This window comes from Athene cunicularia (genome assembly GCF_003259725.1).
Source record: "Athene cunicularia isolate RWA chromosome 1 unlocalized genomic scaffold, athCun1 chr1_part1, whole genome shotgun sequence".
Lineage (NCBI taxonomy): Eukaryota > Metazoa > Chordata > Aves > Strigiformes > Strigidae > Athene > Athene cunicularia.
Window position 1 is genome coordinate 91,213,501 of NW_020799091.1, and position 15,450 is coordinate 91,228,950.

A 15,450-nucleotide genomic window follows, 5' to 3' on the forward strand; every position below is an offset into this window, starting at 1 on the left:
AAGGTACTATATCTGTTAGGGCATGAAGGCAGCATTAACAGGGTGTCTACAGTGACAACCAGCCAGTCTCTTCTGCATGTAGTAAAATCTCTGGGAGGCATCATTACCCTCAGGTCTGCCTCCCCACCAGGCTGTGGTCTTTCCAGATGTGCTGAAGCAGTAGCCCATGTGTACACTTTCTATCCCACAGCAGGAAAGGTCAGGCTGAGCTGCCTACTTATTTCGCCTAAAGTAAAACGGGGGAAGTTTATGCAAGCTGTTTTCCTGCCAGACCTGCCAAGAAGGGATTTAAAGTCTATCAGAGAGGTGTTAAAGAGTACTTGCTCACTGACACAATGGGATCCAAAAGATGGTGTCTGCTTATAGTCTGAGTGATGTCAGAGTTAGTAAAGGTGAGGCTATATCAACAACAACTGGCAAAAGAGGAGATGCAGATGTTGCAGTGCTTCTGTTTACTAAATGGCATAACCCCTTGTATAGCTGCCACTCACCTTGCTCACATCTGCCCCATCCCCCTCTCTCCTTTCCTGTATTTGTACCCACTGTGTTGAGATCTATTTACACCTAAACTGATACACACATTTTGGTTCTAATTGCACCTAGTGGTCCTGTATCTTCTTGTTCTTGTATCAGTATAAATCGGGAGTAATCCTAAAGGAGGTTCACAAGGGCAAAACCAGTGAAAAACCAGTGGAATTGAAAGGAGCTCCAATTTATAGAGGTTGAAAGCTGATTTTTTTTCGAATGGAGGCTAATCCAATCAAAAGTAAGAAGCTTCCAGATTTCAGGACCTCTAAGAAAGAAAGTTTTTACATATAAAGAACCGATCATTCCCAGCTGTCACAGGCAGTGTAGATGATGAAAGCAATGGATGTATTGACTGGCTCCAGCTGAGGATCTGGCCAGGTGGAATTAACACTATTCTAAAGAACAACCCTGCATGAGTTTACCGGCAGAGAAAAGTCTACGTGACAGGTCTTGGTGTGACCTTCCAGGGGAAGCATGGGCCTGAGATGTGCTCTGTATTCACAGATAGGAAGGACAGACGGGAACTGGCTGTGAGGCATCTGCATGATGTTATCCCCATTCTCATTTAGCCTAACAAACATAAGTGTTTGTGGACTCCTGTCTCACTGATATTAGCAAACAGTTCTTACTATTGCCCAGCATGAGAGAAGGGGGAGAAGCTAAGGAAAAAAAAAAAAAAGAATATACATAGTATTAAGACACTGCTGGAGCTTGAAGTCAATATTGCCTGCTGTTCACACAGTTGCTGCTTCTGTTGGAAGGACCCTAAGCCTCTCTTCCTTTATCACATTTGCAATTAGCTTTCCATACACATCTGCTCCTGACCTTAAAATAATTTCCTCTCCACCTCCAAAGGAAAATGATTTTGTAAAGAAATTGCTTCCAGAATCACAGTTCTTTTCTCATCCTTCAGTGGCCTTGGCAGGCAGTCTCATACATCCCAGCTTACTCCAGAAAGAATCTGTGCCTTGCCGAGCATCACATTTTGTGGCCAAGATTTTGAAGAAAGCAAACAGGACCAAAACTTCAAGCACCAAGTCCAAGCACTTGTGTAAATGCCCTTTTATCAGCAGTGCTTAGTAGCTTCAGCCGACTTTCTTCTGCTCCTCGTTTTCACACCAAGTCTCAACATAACCACGGTGTTCTGATACAATGACAGGAGTATATGCTGCCTGATAGACTCAGATCTGTATTTCTGCATCCTGTGATGGTACTTGTCTGGAAAGGCTGAAGGGCAGAAAAATTAATATTCCTGGATCTCATGGCCATTTAACAAAAACAGAAAGCCAGAGCCGAACGAGAATATTTCCACGGCATTGAATAATTTCCTTTGCTCCCTCCAGAGACATTTTCATTCACTCCTGTTTTTGGCCTACGTGCTAATTACATTCCACTGAAATTCTAAAAAATGGGCTGCAAATGTGACTCATGTAATGCAAAGGGCTCTTGGTGGTGCAGAGAAGTATTTTGCCAAGTAACAGCTGGGTCTTGTTTAGTTGTAACATAGATAGTTGAACTTTTCATCTTGTTTACTGGATTTTTTTCACCCTAGTTTGTTCAGCACCTGCCCTGGTGTCTGGGTGCCCTTGGGGTCTGCAGGGGAACCCCTGCTACACCTCCAGTGTCCCACCAAGAAAGCCAGAGCTACTGGAGGCAGTGAGGAACATGCAGCCAGGAGGGGGCCACTCAATATGGGCACAGAGGGAGAGGACTCAGAAAAAAAGGCTGGGAAGATGGAAAATATGGATTTAGATTATCTAGAGGAAAGAGAAACTACAAAACGCCAATAGCAGAAGACACACTGGGCTACAGAAATTCATCCCTGATATAACTTTCATTTTAGTCGGTTACCCAAGAGCTGGGTTTGGCCTGCCTGGCAGAAATTTTTTAGTTTAGCCAGTAACATTAATTGGAAAAAGTGTGCGGTATTACTTTAATTGCACAAAAGAGAGGGAGGACAGATCCCATTTCAAATTTTAGAGTAAGGCTTTTTTTAAGGGGGGGATAAATATTAATACCCGGGCTGTGTTGATGAGCTTTAGGCGGGTTGCTAAGCAACATGGCCCTTTGTCTATAGCCCAGGCGATGCATGGGAGGGGACCGTGTAGGAATAAAATTCATATGGCTTCTATAGAAACATATTTTTGTAGCTTTTTTTAAATAAACAGAAACCCAAATCTGTCTCCTTGACTTTCTTTTTTCACATGAAAGACTATCTGCTGAAAATGTAGTTACGGCTGCAATCTGAGAGCACATATTTGGAGGGTGTTGTGAGCCCAACAGCAGAGTCGGGGCAATATGCACACGTTTTTAACACAACATCAATATTCACTCATTGTATCTCTAAATAGCATGTGGGGTTTTTTTTTTTAAACTCTCAAATTCAGATCTGTGTACTAATTTGCTGTTTCTGGCACCAAGCATTCCATTTTAGTCTGTTATATTTTGTTTTATCCAGGTCACCTTAAGGAATTTCATAAATGTATCCCAGTCTAGCACAGAAATGGAACAGCTAATAACATACTGTTATGTAACTGATAAAATAAAACCACACATTTCCAGATATTAAAATCATGTATGTGTTGGTCTAAGCCTTGTAGTAAGATTCGGCTCCACAATCCTTCCTTCTCAATACGTTCATTTTTATTTAAAACTTAGAGCTCAGGAGTACAGGGCAAAGGAACAGCTTTTGATTTGAGAGTCGCAGAGAGAAAATTATATTTTATTAAGTTAGTGAAAATGCTGACTGCAGAGAAATTTTAAATAATTTATTTCTAAAAAATGAAAGTACTCTTATGTTCTGATATGAAAGGAAAGCTAAAGCTTTGCTGTTTATATAAGGGAGTAGAGGTGAAAAACAGTCAGTGCCTTTCTTCTGTGATTTGTCCTGGAATTGCCTCCTCAAAACACATACAGCACCACATTTGTAACTACTGAAGCCGTATTATTGCAGAAAAATATAAGGTGGACTGGAAGAGCCCACTGTTCCAGCAGAGACGCTGTGGATTTGATACTCACTCCATACAGCATATGCCATCGCGAGGTCCTCTACACACGAACAGAGAGAGGGTCTGGAGCAAGAACATGTCCCTACCCAGAGCAATAGGCTTGGGAAAACAATACTGCTCTACTTCTACCTGCACCTCATGAAGAAATGATGGTTTTGAAAGAAAGGGAGCAATGCACCATTGCTTACTATTGCCTGTCCCAAGGAGTCAGCCAAGGGACCTTGCCAAAGGCCCAACGGGAGCCAGCTATAGATCCCAGCTTCTTCCCTTACATCCTGGGTTCCCAAAATCACAGTCATCAGTGCTGCCTTACAAGAGACAGGGCCCAAGGAAACAACTCAGAGCTGTTACTTTGCTGGCCATCGAGTGCTCCAGCTCCTTCCCTATTTATGGTTCAAGTTCTGGCCTGTATCACAGCCATACATTTGCCCCTAAGGATTCTCCTGCGGTATAGGCAGAGCAAGCAGATCACCTAGGCTTATTAGGGTAGTATGCAAAGAATATTCTTCCTTTCCAAAACCACAGAGATTTGTAAGACCCTGCTGCATTTACAACTGGAAGATGACAGCAACAGATGAAGAGATGCAAACCTCAAAAGAAAAAGGTAGAGGAGTTGATGCTTCTTGAACAGTCACTAAAACACATTCCGAAATACAGAAAAAGAAACCATTTCTGTGTTGATGTGGGTTTTGCCATTGAATGTACGTGAGATGCAAAGGCAGCCATAAGGAGGTTCTTCAGAGGATCATTACCCATGCTGCCAGCATAAAGCTAATTTCACAGAACTTAAGATGAGTCCACCATTGAGCATGTGGAAACTGCTGGGGATATTAGTGCTGGCTGTTTTGGGTTTTGCTTTTTTTTTTTAAAGAAGTTTTCTTTTACAAGGTGATCTCTGCGTATGGGCTCACTGTGAAAGGGTGGTATCAGGAAATTAAACAAGGTGCTACTGGACTCCCACTAGGGTGATGAATATTATATTCCATGTCATTGCAGAAAATTTTTACTACAGTACCAAATTTCTGATTTTCTCAGAGTCCACCAGACATTGCTTTTTATGAACACTCTGTGTAAAAATGTGGCCAGAGGGATGTGGTCACGCATGGCCTCATAAACAGCAGTAGGCTGTCTACCTCAGTTTGGGGGACCATGGACTTATATCAAAGCTGCTGGTATCTGAAACAAATTATTGTAAGATATATGTCCAGTATCTCTTGCATCGGTATTCAGCTTTTTTTGTGCATATGTGACTTCTTTGGCTTCACTTTCCTCCTTTCCCAGCTCCCTCAACTGCTGTAGGCTGTAGCAGTATCAGAGTAGTCATATGAGGCTTCTGAAACACAGAAGACTGTGTTCAAATGCCTTGGGCTGGTGGAGATGGAGGACTCGATCATGATGCAGGTAACAATGTGCTGGCAGGTCCTGAAGAACAGCATTCCCGGAGGCCTGGTGGCCTGCAACCCCTCCACAGAAGCAGCACAAGGCACTGGACAGGGAACACTTTGTCTTAGGATCTGTCTGCTTTATACAGCACCCAACAGTGAGCCAGACCCAGGCTGTCAGAGCCTGGCTTGGAACCTCTGCCAAAAAAGACAGTGAGCCATGCTGTTCTCCTAGATCAGCCTACAAATGGAAAAAAAATCCTGATTTGATCTGAGGATTGTCTGCTTAGACAGGCAAGCAATTGGCCTGGAGAGAACAACACTGGGCAACTGTTCTCAGTGTGCTGGGAACGAAAAAGAACAAATTTTCTAAATCCTTTTCAAATGAGGTAGACCTGACGTCTGCTTTTCACTCTTAAGGAGGTATTTGCATCACTCAGTCTTCTACCCCAGCACAGGATTTAGAGGTGGTTCAGAGCATGTCTGAGAGCACTTTTCCCAGCCCCATCTGTGTGTAACTAGCTTCCTCCGAATTCTTTTTGACATGCATTCAGATCAAGCCAGTCAGTTTCTGGTCTGGGAGTGAGTCAGCTCTGCTGCTTTGCTGCTTTGAGGTGTACCACTACTCAGCTCAGGGACGAGGGGGATGCCTGCAGATGCCACACCTAAGATGAAATAAGCAGTCTCTGAGCAAACCCACAGAACTTATTAGGACCCATCCACACAAGGATGGGTACAGATCCAGCTAGAAACTATCTCCTTATAAATAAGAGCAATGGGGAAAAAAAGTTTGATTTTCACAGTGTGTGTGGCTAGTATAAAATCAGAAGTCTTCCATAGCAACGTTATGGAATTTCATATCATGGTAAGTTATATACAGAATTCGTGCATGCCAAAATTAGAATATGTACATATAAGGTTTTGTATTCAGCTTACCTCAGGCAGAAGGTGACTGCATTTTACAGTGAAGCTCAGGGTGTGTTGTGTCTATCACCTGCAATGCACAACTCAAAATTGTGATAAATAAACGACAGGTGAAGAGCAAAAATATAAAGTGTTTCTCCCAATGAGGAGGTATCATGTCCTTTTCTTGTACCTATATATCACCTGCTCTACAAACAACTCAGTCTTCATTATATCTATTCAGATAATTTCTTTTCTTGCAGCAAAGACACTTGTTCAGAGGCATATCACTCCTCATCTTCCTTTTCACCTGTCTCAAAGGGTTTTTCTGCTAATGTTGTAACACTTTTGGGCCCATCTGACAGCAAAGCAGACAGATGGTGTAAGTGGGACTCTTGCTCAGCAGCCCTGTCTAGAACGTAATACTTAGCTACCTGCTAAGTGACTTCCTACTACATGTTTTAAAATCCACTGAGGTGAAGGTATAAAGCAACCTGCAAATGGGCTGCTGGAGGTGGAAAAGCTAAAGTGAGAAGACCTTGGAGTGACAAGGTGAGCCATTTTGTTCTGTATCCTGCTACCCTATGACATCACTTTGCTGATGAAGAATCCTTTTTCAGTACATTTGATCAACGTTAAGAGGGAGAACTGAAGATTTCTGGATTCAAATACAGAAGATTTTCATAATAAAAGCATATTTATTCCTTTCTATTCTTGTCTTAAATGCCTAGAGAAGATGCAGAATATTGTTGATTCACACTACCTGCCTAAGTAATAGCAACTGAGTCACAGGGCATTTCCTAGGGATTAATGACTAGCTGGAGAGTTGATAGCCCAAAGCAAACTGGAGGGCTATTAAGCCCTGCCAGCATTAATTCCCCAGGAAATGCCCTATGCCTCAATGGTTATTTGCTGCTATGACCTCCATCCCCTTCTTTACACTGTTATACAGAGGAAAAAGAGATCTTGAGCAGGGATGATGCTAGATGCTGCTCCTGCTGGAGTCAGGTATTTATCAGCCTGGAGGATTCCTGGTCAGGCCAGGAAATACTAGCAAGACTCAGACAACTAGCAAGACTAGTTGTACTCAGTTGTGTTCATGTGTTGCAGCCGCCAATAAAGAAATACTTCTCTAGATCTTTGTTGAAAAAGTGCTTGTCTGTCCAAAATGCACAGATAGCAATGAAGCAAACTCTTCTGTTTTGAAAGATAAGTTTATGAGCCACAAGGAGTGCAATGGTCACAGAGCCCACCACATTGAAGTGCAACAACAAGCTTTACAGAAGAACGCCCTTAGTTCTTCTTTGTCCTTTTTGGAGGTGCTGTGTATGTGCCCCATGTTTGCAGCCTCAGAAAGAGCAAGGAGGTAGGGACATCTTCCTGCTCCAAAGCCAAATGCAGCAGCAATGGTAGCAGAAAAGGTGCATAGCATCTTCCCTGTTGCATGATACAGAATACCTGTCATGTTAGGTAATACCAGCTGGAAGGCAACTGCTCCTATAGGACATGTAATGCTATGGATCACATGGTAACCTGCTGCACATAGTGTTCATTCAGACCAGTGCAGTTTCTGCCCTCCCTTTTAAGCCTCATCCTCCTCCTTGGACACCACCCTGGAACAGTAAAACCCTTAGGTTGAAAATCTCTCAGAGCAGCTGTGGCTGGTTTCCTTCCCCTGTAAGTGCTGGAGCTGAAATTACCCTCCTCCATCTGGAGAATGAGGTTTCTAGGTCATTTTAATGCAGTCTGCTGTTTCTGAGAATGCAAACTTTGTGCCAATTCACAACCTGCATAACCTGAATTAAATTAGTGGGGCCACGCAGAACATAAGCCACTGCCTTTTTTACTCTCCCTGGTAGTTGACAAAGTGGACAAAAACCCCAATCACTGGAAAACTAAACAACACAACATTACATGAAATAAAGTTATTTAAATTAAATGTGAAATTAAAACAACTCATATCAAGGCTTCAAATTATATCATTTATTAAAGTAACATTCAGCGACATGTTGTTACTGCTGAAGTTCTAGTCAGGTGGACTACATGGATTCCCTAGGACAAGCATTTGATGAAGCAGAAAAACTGATTTGGAAGCAGTAGCCTCTTTGCACGTACAGAATAATTAATCATTTTATCCAGTTAGTTCTATTCAACAAGTTCGTTTCAAGTTGAGAAACCATAAAGAATTTTTTAAAAAGAGGACTTGTTTTTTCTTCTCCAAGCTATGACTAAGCTGACTTACTCCAGTGACAGATAGCTTACTTAGTTATTAATAGTAACAAACCAGTTAGTTACTTTTAAACTTAGAAAAGCATGTCTGTTTTTTAAATCTTCTTACGAGATAGCACTTATGGTAGTTTATTTAAGTAACATAGAGAATATTAGGATATTTTCAGAAGTTCTGATTGAATTTTAGCTTTCATTCCAACATAGATTCATAAAAACAAGAAAAAAATCTGGAAATAAACGAACCATCCTTCATTTGCCAATTTAAAATATAAGAAAATTAAGAATCTGATAAAGTGATTCTGAATTTATCATCATAATGAATGTGCATAGATAAATACTTCTGGTTAACAAGAAGAAAGACCTCACTGAGTACTATCTCTTGTTATAAATCAAGGTGTCAATGGTTACCAACCCATGAAAACTAACTTTTCTTTCAAAAAATAACCAGCGGACTTACAACTGCGAAAAAAGAGATAAAATCTATTATTTAAACCAAGATTTCCTGCTTGGTGATATAAATCTTGATTTAAATAAGTTCACTGTGGGTGTTGGAGTTGGCTTACAGCCTTCAAATAATTGTAGGGAAGAAAGGAAAGTCTGATGAGACACATGCTATAAATATCATATTTGCTGGTATCTGAGACTGCAAGTGACGCCTTTATATTCAGAACCTCTGGGTTATCGGCATTAGAAGACCCGATAACGCCTCTGAATTGCCCTAAAACAAGTGACTGAGGCTAAGGAAAGCCACAGCAAGAAATCTGTACTTGACTATTTTAACACTGACCTAAAATGGTGTGTATAGCTTTAGAACACTGTTTAACAATCACTTTATTGGTCAGTCACTTTCCAAAATCATCTTTCAGTACAGGACAGATCCTGTGGTCCCAAAGTTTCATGGGCAGCAGATGTAACCTCCAAATCATGGGACTGCTGTCCTGCACACATTAGAATTGCTGCAGGGCAGCAAGAAGAGAAGCAGGACCATACACCATAGAAGAAAAGTATGGCTACAGGCACAGACAGCTAGAGAAACCTGCAAAATGACAATTCATAAAGCATACATATAAAGACTGAAAACTGGAACTGGTAAAGTAAGGTGTTGTAATCAGTGCCGTTTCATTTTCTTCAGTTCCTGGTGAGCTGACTCCAAAGAACAGTATTTTCTTCTATCTTGGCTATGTCAGCAGTCTCCAAATCCATACATACAGCAACACGCCTACAGCTGGTGTATATGCTCAGAAATAGCTTCTCAGTTTATCCGGTTGCTTAACTGCTTAGCCTGAATGCTTTGGATGGTTCGTGCTACATACTACATCTGTACTTGTCTGTTTTTCAAAAGCATCATGTCTCACTGTTGTTCCCAAACAAATCTTCGTCAGTGGTCTAAAAAAGCCAAACATTGGCTTTTCTAGCTAGTACAGGCACTTTCAAACCCAATTCAAGAATGGCTGGTATCCGTTTAACTTAAGCCAGCAACCACTTAGGTTAAAAAATTTATTACTATTAATTGTTTTGAAAACAATTGAAGGGTTCATCTGCACTTACTTTCAAATGGTATAACACCAGCTGCGATTTCCCAGTTGCATGGGTTTAAAAGGGAAGCAACATCAATACTAGCTGGTGTAGTGCTTAATCTCAGTCTTGTGATGGTGAAAGGCTTCACCACTGCACAATGCTTCCCCTTGCTTCCCAGTTTCCCTCAGTTAATGTAAGAGACCTGCAAACCAGTACATTCTCCTTACTGGAGATACAGTCGTATTGGTATTCAGATATGTTTTGTTCTGGTAGAGATGTTCCCTTATGGAACAAGGAACAATTATGCCACTCATTATTTACATGCAACTACACCTACAATAGTATTTTTTACAAATAAGACAACACTGGTGAAAAGTTACTCTTACCACTGACATAGTTACTTGAGTGCAACTTTTCAGCTCTGACGAGGGTAAAGAATGACCACATGCAGTCAAATACTAATTTAAACTAAAAATTTCAAGGGGAGAGGAGAGAAAGATTTGGGCACTTTAGAGCAAAGTCCTCCTAATGAAGCAACCCTTTCCTCCTCTGATAGTCTACTGATCACTTACAAAAAAACCCCTAGCTGTGTATGATGCTTGAAGTGCAGTTTGTGAGCAAGCAGTCAATAACAGCTAGGCAATATGGTATCTGCCAGAGCGCTCTTCATCTCACAAAACTAAATCTGCTTTTCTCAAAATTAGATGGCAATCTGACTGTGGCTAGACCAAATGCCAGGCATATAGTAACAGTCCTATTACTCCATTCACCATGGAAGGAGAGATAAATTCTTCCAGCCTTGCCTTTATATTGAAGCTTTGACAACTGTGGTAGAGAAGTGATAGCTTTTTTTTTTTTTTTTTTTTTTGTAAAGAACTGGAGTAATTGTTGATACACAGCTTAATAATGAAAAGAGCAATCTTTCTTTTTAAAGATTCTGCATTGCTTGAAGACATTTTATCAGTGTCACAAAAACATTCTCTGATGTAACTAAATACTATCCAGTTTACAAATGGGCACACTGTGATACAGAAAGAGACTTAGTCATACTGGTGATAATTGACCTATAAAGCACTTCAGTTTTGACACATGGGTATTATTATAATCATTAGACAAGACAAGGCTACCATCTTAGGAATGCAGAGATACCTTTGCGAAGGGTTTTGAAAACACAGCACTCGCTTGAGATCACACCTGAAGTCCATGGGATTTCTCTAAGGCCAATAAACCCCAGAGCATCTCACAGGCTGCAGCCTGTATTGATTGCTCTAGAGCTCCTCAGAAAGGTAGATGGACTGTGCATGAGAAACGGATGTTCTCACTTTTCATGTTTGAAGAAGGACTCAGTAGAATGGCCAAACATGTTACTGTTTGATGGGATCCATTTGGCTGGAAAAGACTTCCTTTTCCCAGAGGCTTCTCTTCATAGCATTTTGTCTTGGCTGTGAAGGTCTGGAGGAGGCTCCCTATGGAGCTTATCTATGCTGCTTCTTGACTGATGCACAAGTGAAGTAGGCTTTCCAAGCCTTAGAGAAACATGCCAGGCAAAAGTCCTTTACCAGACACTCAGAGCCCAGGTGACATTGCTAAACCTACAGGACAGCTGTACAGCTTATCTGTTATTAAATTTCAATCCTTCATCGCTTGTGATAAAATAGAAGCCAGAGGGTGGATGCACAATGAGCATTTTTGAGAGCCCTACTTGTGTGATAGTTTACTCTGCAGTGGCTTAAATACAGACCAGAATGAATGCTTAAATCAAAGCACAAACTCCTTTGGCCTAAGGGTAAGAAAAACATTTTAAATACTGCTGGCCTCAAGGTACAAAACCAAATATTTGCTAAACTTCCAGACTTCAAAGAGTTGGCTTTTCTAAGGCAATTCCTTATTGCTGCTTCTCTGTGAGGCTTTTCACTTTCTCAGCTTCCCACCCTTTGGTGAGAACACAGGCAAGGACTAGGAGCACAGTCTCTATCTTCAGTTCCCTCTGCCTCTGTGGGATGATCATCTCGGCTCCACAGGTGTCAGCCAACACTGAGAAGCAAAAGGAAAGCAAGATGAGAGAAATACCATCCTCTGCAGGCAGTTTAGAGATGGCTTGCATTGTTCTTGTGCACTCAGTTCATCACATAGACCTCAAGGAAACACCGAAATCACATCTACCACAGGATCAGGAAGCTTGCTGGTACTGTATGTATGCTTTTCTGTGCCTCGTGCAGCACACCCTCTTACTTGGTGAGAGGGAATGTGTCTTGCAAGGTGTCAAGAATGTGGCTAAATCAAGACCACCATCACCACGTCTTTTAGCTCCTAGGTCCAGTCAAGACACAGGATGGAATTAGGCATGACACAAAAGTTGTCTTTTTTTTTTTTTTCGCCATCTTTTAGAACTTCCTCTAGCCTTTGTTCAACTTCAGGTTAACTTCCCTCCATCCCCCTACAAAGTATACAAACATCCTGCTGGGAACTTACCCTGCCAGTGCTGTGTCAGGTCTTATTCTTGACATCTGAGCATGGTTTTAGGCATAAGCTTAGCAGAAGACTGCCCATTAACTCACCATTCTACCCAGTTCCCTCATGGCTGGAGCAAAGTCGAGGAGAAAATGAAGCCCTTGCCATAGTTTGAAGACCATTTCCTTCAGCCTTCAGTGCCAATGCAGGCAGCCCCTGCACCTTGCTGCTACATCCTGTCTGTGCTAGAACAGCTGCTCATGGGCCATGCTGTGAACCAGAATGAAGAACAAACTGGTATGAGTTTAGAGTAACAAATTCAACAAAGAAATATAAATTTTTAACCTAGAATGGTTCCCTGACCCAGACAGGCCACCACTCATCACACTGTTACAGGTCAGCCAGGCTACATTTTCCACACTGGAAGGTGAAATGTGGCATTGATTTTGCACTGCATTAGAGACTGCAGCACTGCAGGGAGGTACATACTGTCCCTTCAAGAGCCAGGTGGTTAACAGAGAATGTGAGCATCTGATACCTAGACTACATGTCCTATGGGGCACCACAGTTTGGCACACAGACTGAGATTACTGCACTAAGTGGCAACTGATCCTCTTCCTTCACCAAGTGCAAACCAAGCATTTCAGACCAGGAACATCAAAACTTTTTGAGAGGACTTTTTGAAATAGAGCACTTCAAATTGAAATATTTTAGGACATTCCATCCCACTGAGAAATTCATTTCAGTTCAGTTTTCATCCTGAGTCCAAATGAAAACAGATTTTAAAAATCTGAATAAAAGTGAGCAAAAGTTCTTATTTTCAGTGAAGTAAGGATTATATTCAATACCAACTATAAGTGACAGCAGGTACAAATAGGTTTTGCACAATATATGGTAGACGAAGAGGATGAAAATCCAAGGATCAAATAGGTATTATCATCTTTACACAAATCTTCTGTAATTGCAATAAAATAACAAAGTACAATACATTTAACTATTGTTACACTATATTATACATCATCATACCATATTGTCATACAATACTGCCATACAATGTACAGTAACAATTTAAAAATTACTCATATGCATATAAAATATTCACTGCTTGCTCTTCTGATACTTCAGTATAATTCTAGTATTATTTTCATCATAAACACTCTGAAGCTTTAGGGGAAGACTCCAGAATATGAGAAATGTTGAAGCAATAACTTCATTTCAAGAAAAGTGTATGTAAAGGGATTGGTTCTGTCAGTGGAAGGTAAAAAAGGATTTTAATTTGTTTTTTTAAAATGCTTTTTTAACAGAGAAGTAGATTAGAATTTTATTGCCAGTGATGAAAAGTTTCAAATATTTTCTAAAAAACCAGAAATATCTCCACCAAAATAAACTTTTTTTTTTTTCTGTAACAAATCTTGTCATTGTCTTGATCAATCCAAGATCTACTATTCACAGATATAAATGCTTTGTATCAGAAGTATTAGTGCTGTACAAGAATTTCTAACAATAACTCCATATGACTATATAGACACAGTCACTGTGCCACAAACATACACTGTACAGTCAACAAAGTATTGGGGAAAAGCCAGAAAAAAAGACATTAGAGCATATGAGAAGAAGTTGAGAAGAATTTCTGGATGAATTATGGATTTACAGAAAATAGGGCTGAGGAAAAGACCACAAGAGATTTATACTTGAACCAGGAGGCAAAATTACAAACATTTCTGACATGTTTGCTTATTCTCTCTTTAAGAGCTACCTCCCTAAGTAATCTACTGTAATGCTTGCTATTCTGACCTCTTAGCATGAGGCTGGAAGTCTCTGCTGCTACAATTTAAAACCCTTATATCCTGCCCATTCCAGCCCAGACTTGGTGAACAAACTATTCCTTTTTCTCTTTGCAACAGACTTTTCCACAGGATTTGGGGAGTGATTTAAAGCTGAAATGAAGGAAGTTATCGTGGAGAGAAAAAGGTTAAATGGGACAGAGCTTTGGGGACAGAATAGCTGAATGTTTTTTATCTAAAATAAACAAACTGACCTTGGAGGAAAAGCACTGTGAGTTACTGAAGGAATGAGTGGGAGAAATTCCAAAGAATCTGAAAGAAATAAGATCCAAGATTTCATGAAACAACTTAAAAATGGATTATGTGAAGGCAGGTGAAGCAAGTACTTCCTGAGCAAGAACAGAGACATGATGGCATGCTGAAGGCTTTGCTGGAAGGGAGCTGTCCTTTTTAACATTAATGATTTTTTTTTTCTCTTTGGTGTGCCTGGAATAAAAAGATCTCAGATACATGCACAGCATCTGCTTCCCCCCATTGTGCTGAATGCAAAGGGAAAGTAAAAATTAACCAAACCCGATGCAAACGAGAGGCAAACATTTACCTTAAAAAACGTCATCAGGCCTGGGTTTGGAAATCTCTGCACTTACTAGATCTGTGGGAATGACTCATGTTTACGGTAACTTTCAGTGATGTTCACTGGACAGTTTCTTACCAAAACCACAAGTGCACAGAAAAATGCTTTTTAATAAAAAAATCTGCTTTAGCAGAGCCTGCAATAGGTAGGACTGCAATAAACTAAGTTAATGGTATACAGTTCCAGTAATAAATATTGTCTTATGAAGAAGATGCCACGCATTTTATCTCTCAAGCCCTCTGAAATATGGATTTCTTCATACCGCTCATGGAACTTCTGGAAACTGATCCTTGCACGGGAAGGACAATGTGAGGAACCCACATGCCACAGTTTTTTCTCTCAGAGTCTTTTCACTGGGAGAATAATCCTTGAAAACTCTGTAGCTCAGAGCCTATAATTAATGGCTTGCCACTGTTATTATCACCTTTTTGTGATCTGCTCTGGGAAAATAGTGGTTACTACAGCACAACTCCAGCAGTGCTCAAGTTCACCTATATAGAGTGTCTGTGGAGTCAAACATAGAGACCGAACCCCGTCCAGGGCTTAGGACTGGTATTTTGAGTTGTCCATTCTTCTCTTCACAGCTGTGTTTAATTCTCGCAGAAGCTGCATAAACTGAACTTGAGGAAACTACACCTCCACATTTGCCTGGATTTCCTCCTCTCTTCCTCACTGTGGGTGTCACAAAAGGCTTAAAATAGCTTGTGACTTGCGGCAGTTTTCCTGTACTATCTATTGCAGATATTTGAAAAGGATAGAGGGAAGGAGGTTAAGATCTATGGTAGTATTTACAAGCCTAGGAAAATCATTCTAACAGTGCTAATTTAGCTCAGGACCAGCTGCCTCTTGGACCCAGAGGTCAGAATTTTAATTCTGCAGTGTCTCCTGATTTTGCTGTTCCAGAAATGCACATCGTGTTAAGAAATTAGGAAGCTGTGTCTCTTTTTGTCTCAAGTGATTTGGCTTTGTCAAATTCTGTCAATTCTGTCAAATTTGTCAATTCTGGCAGTCCT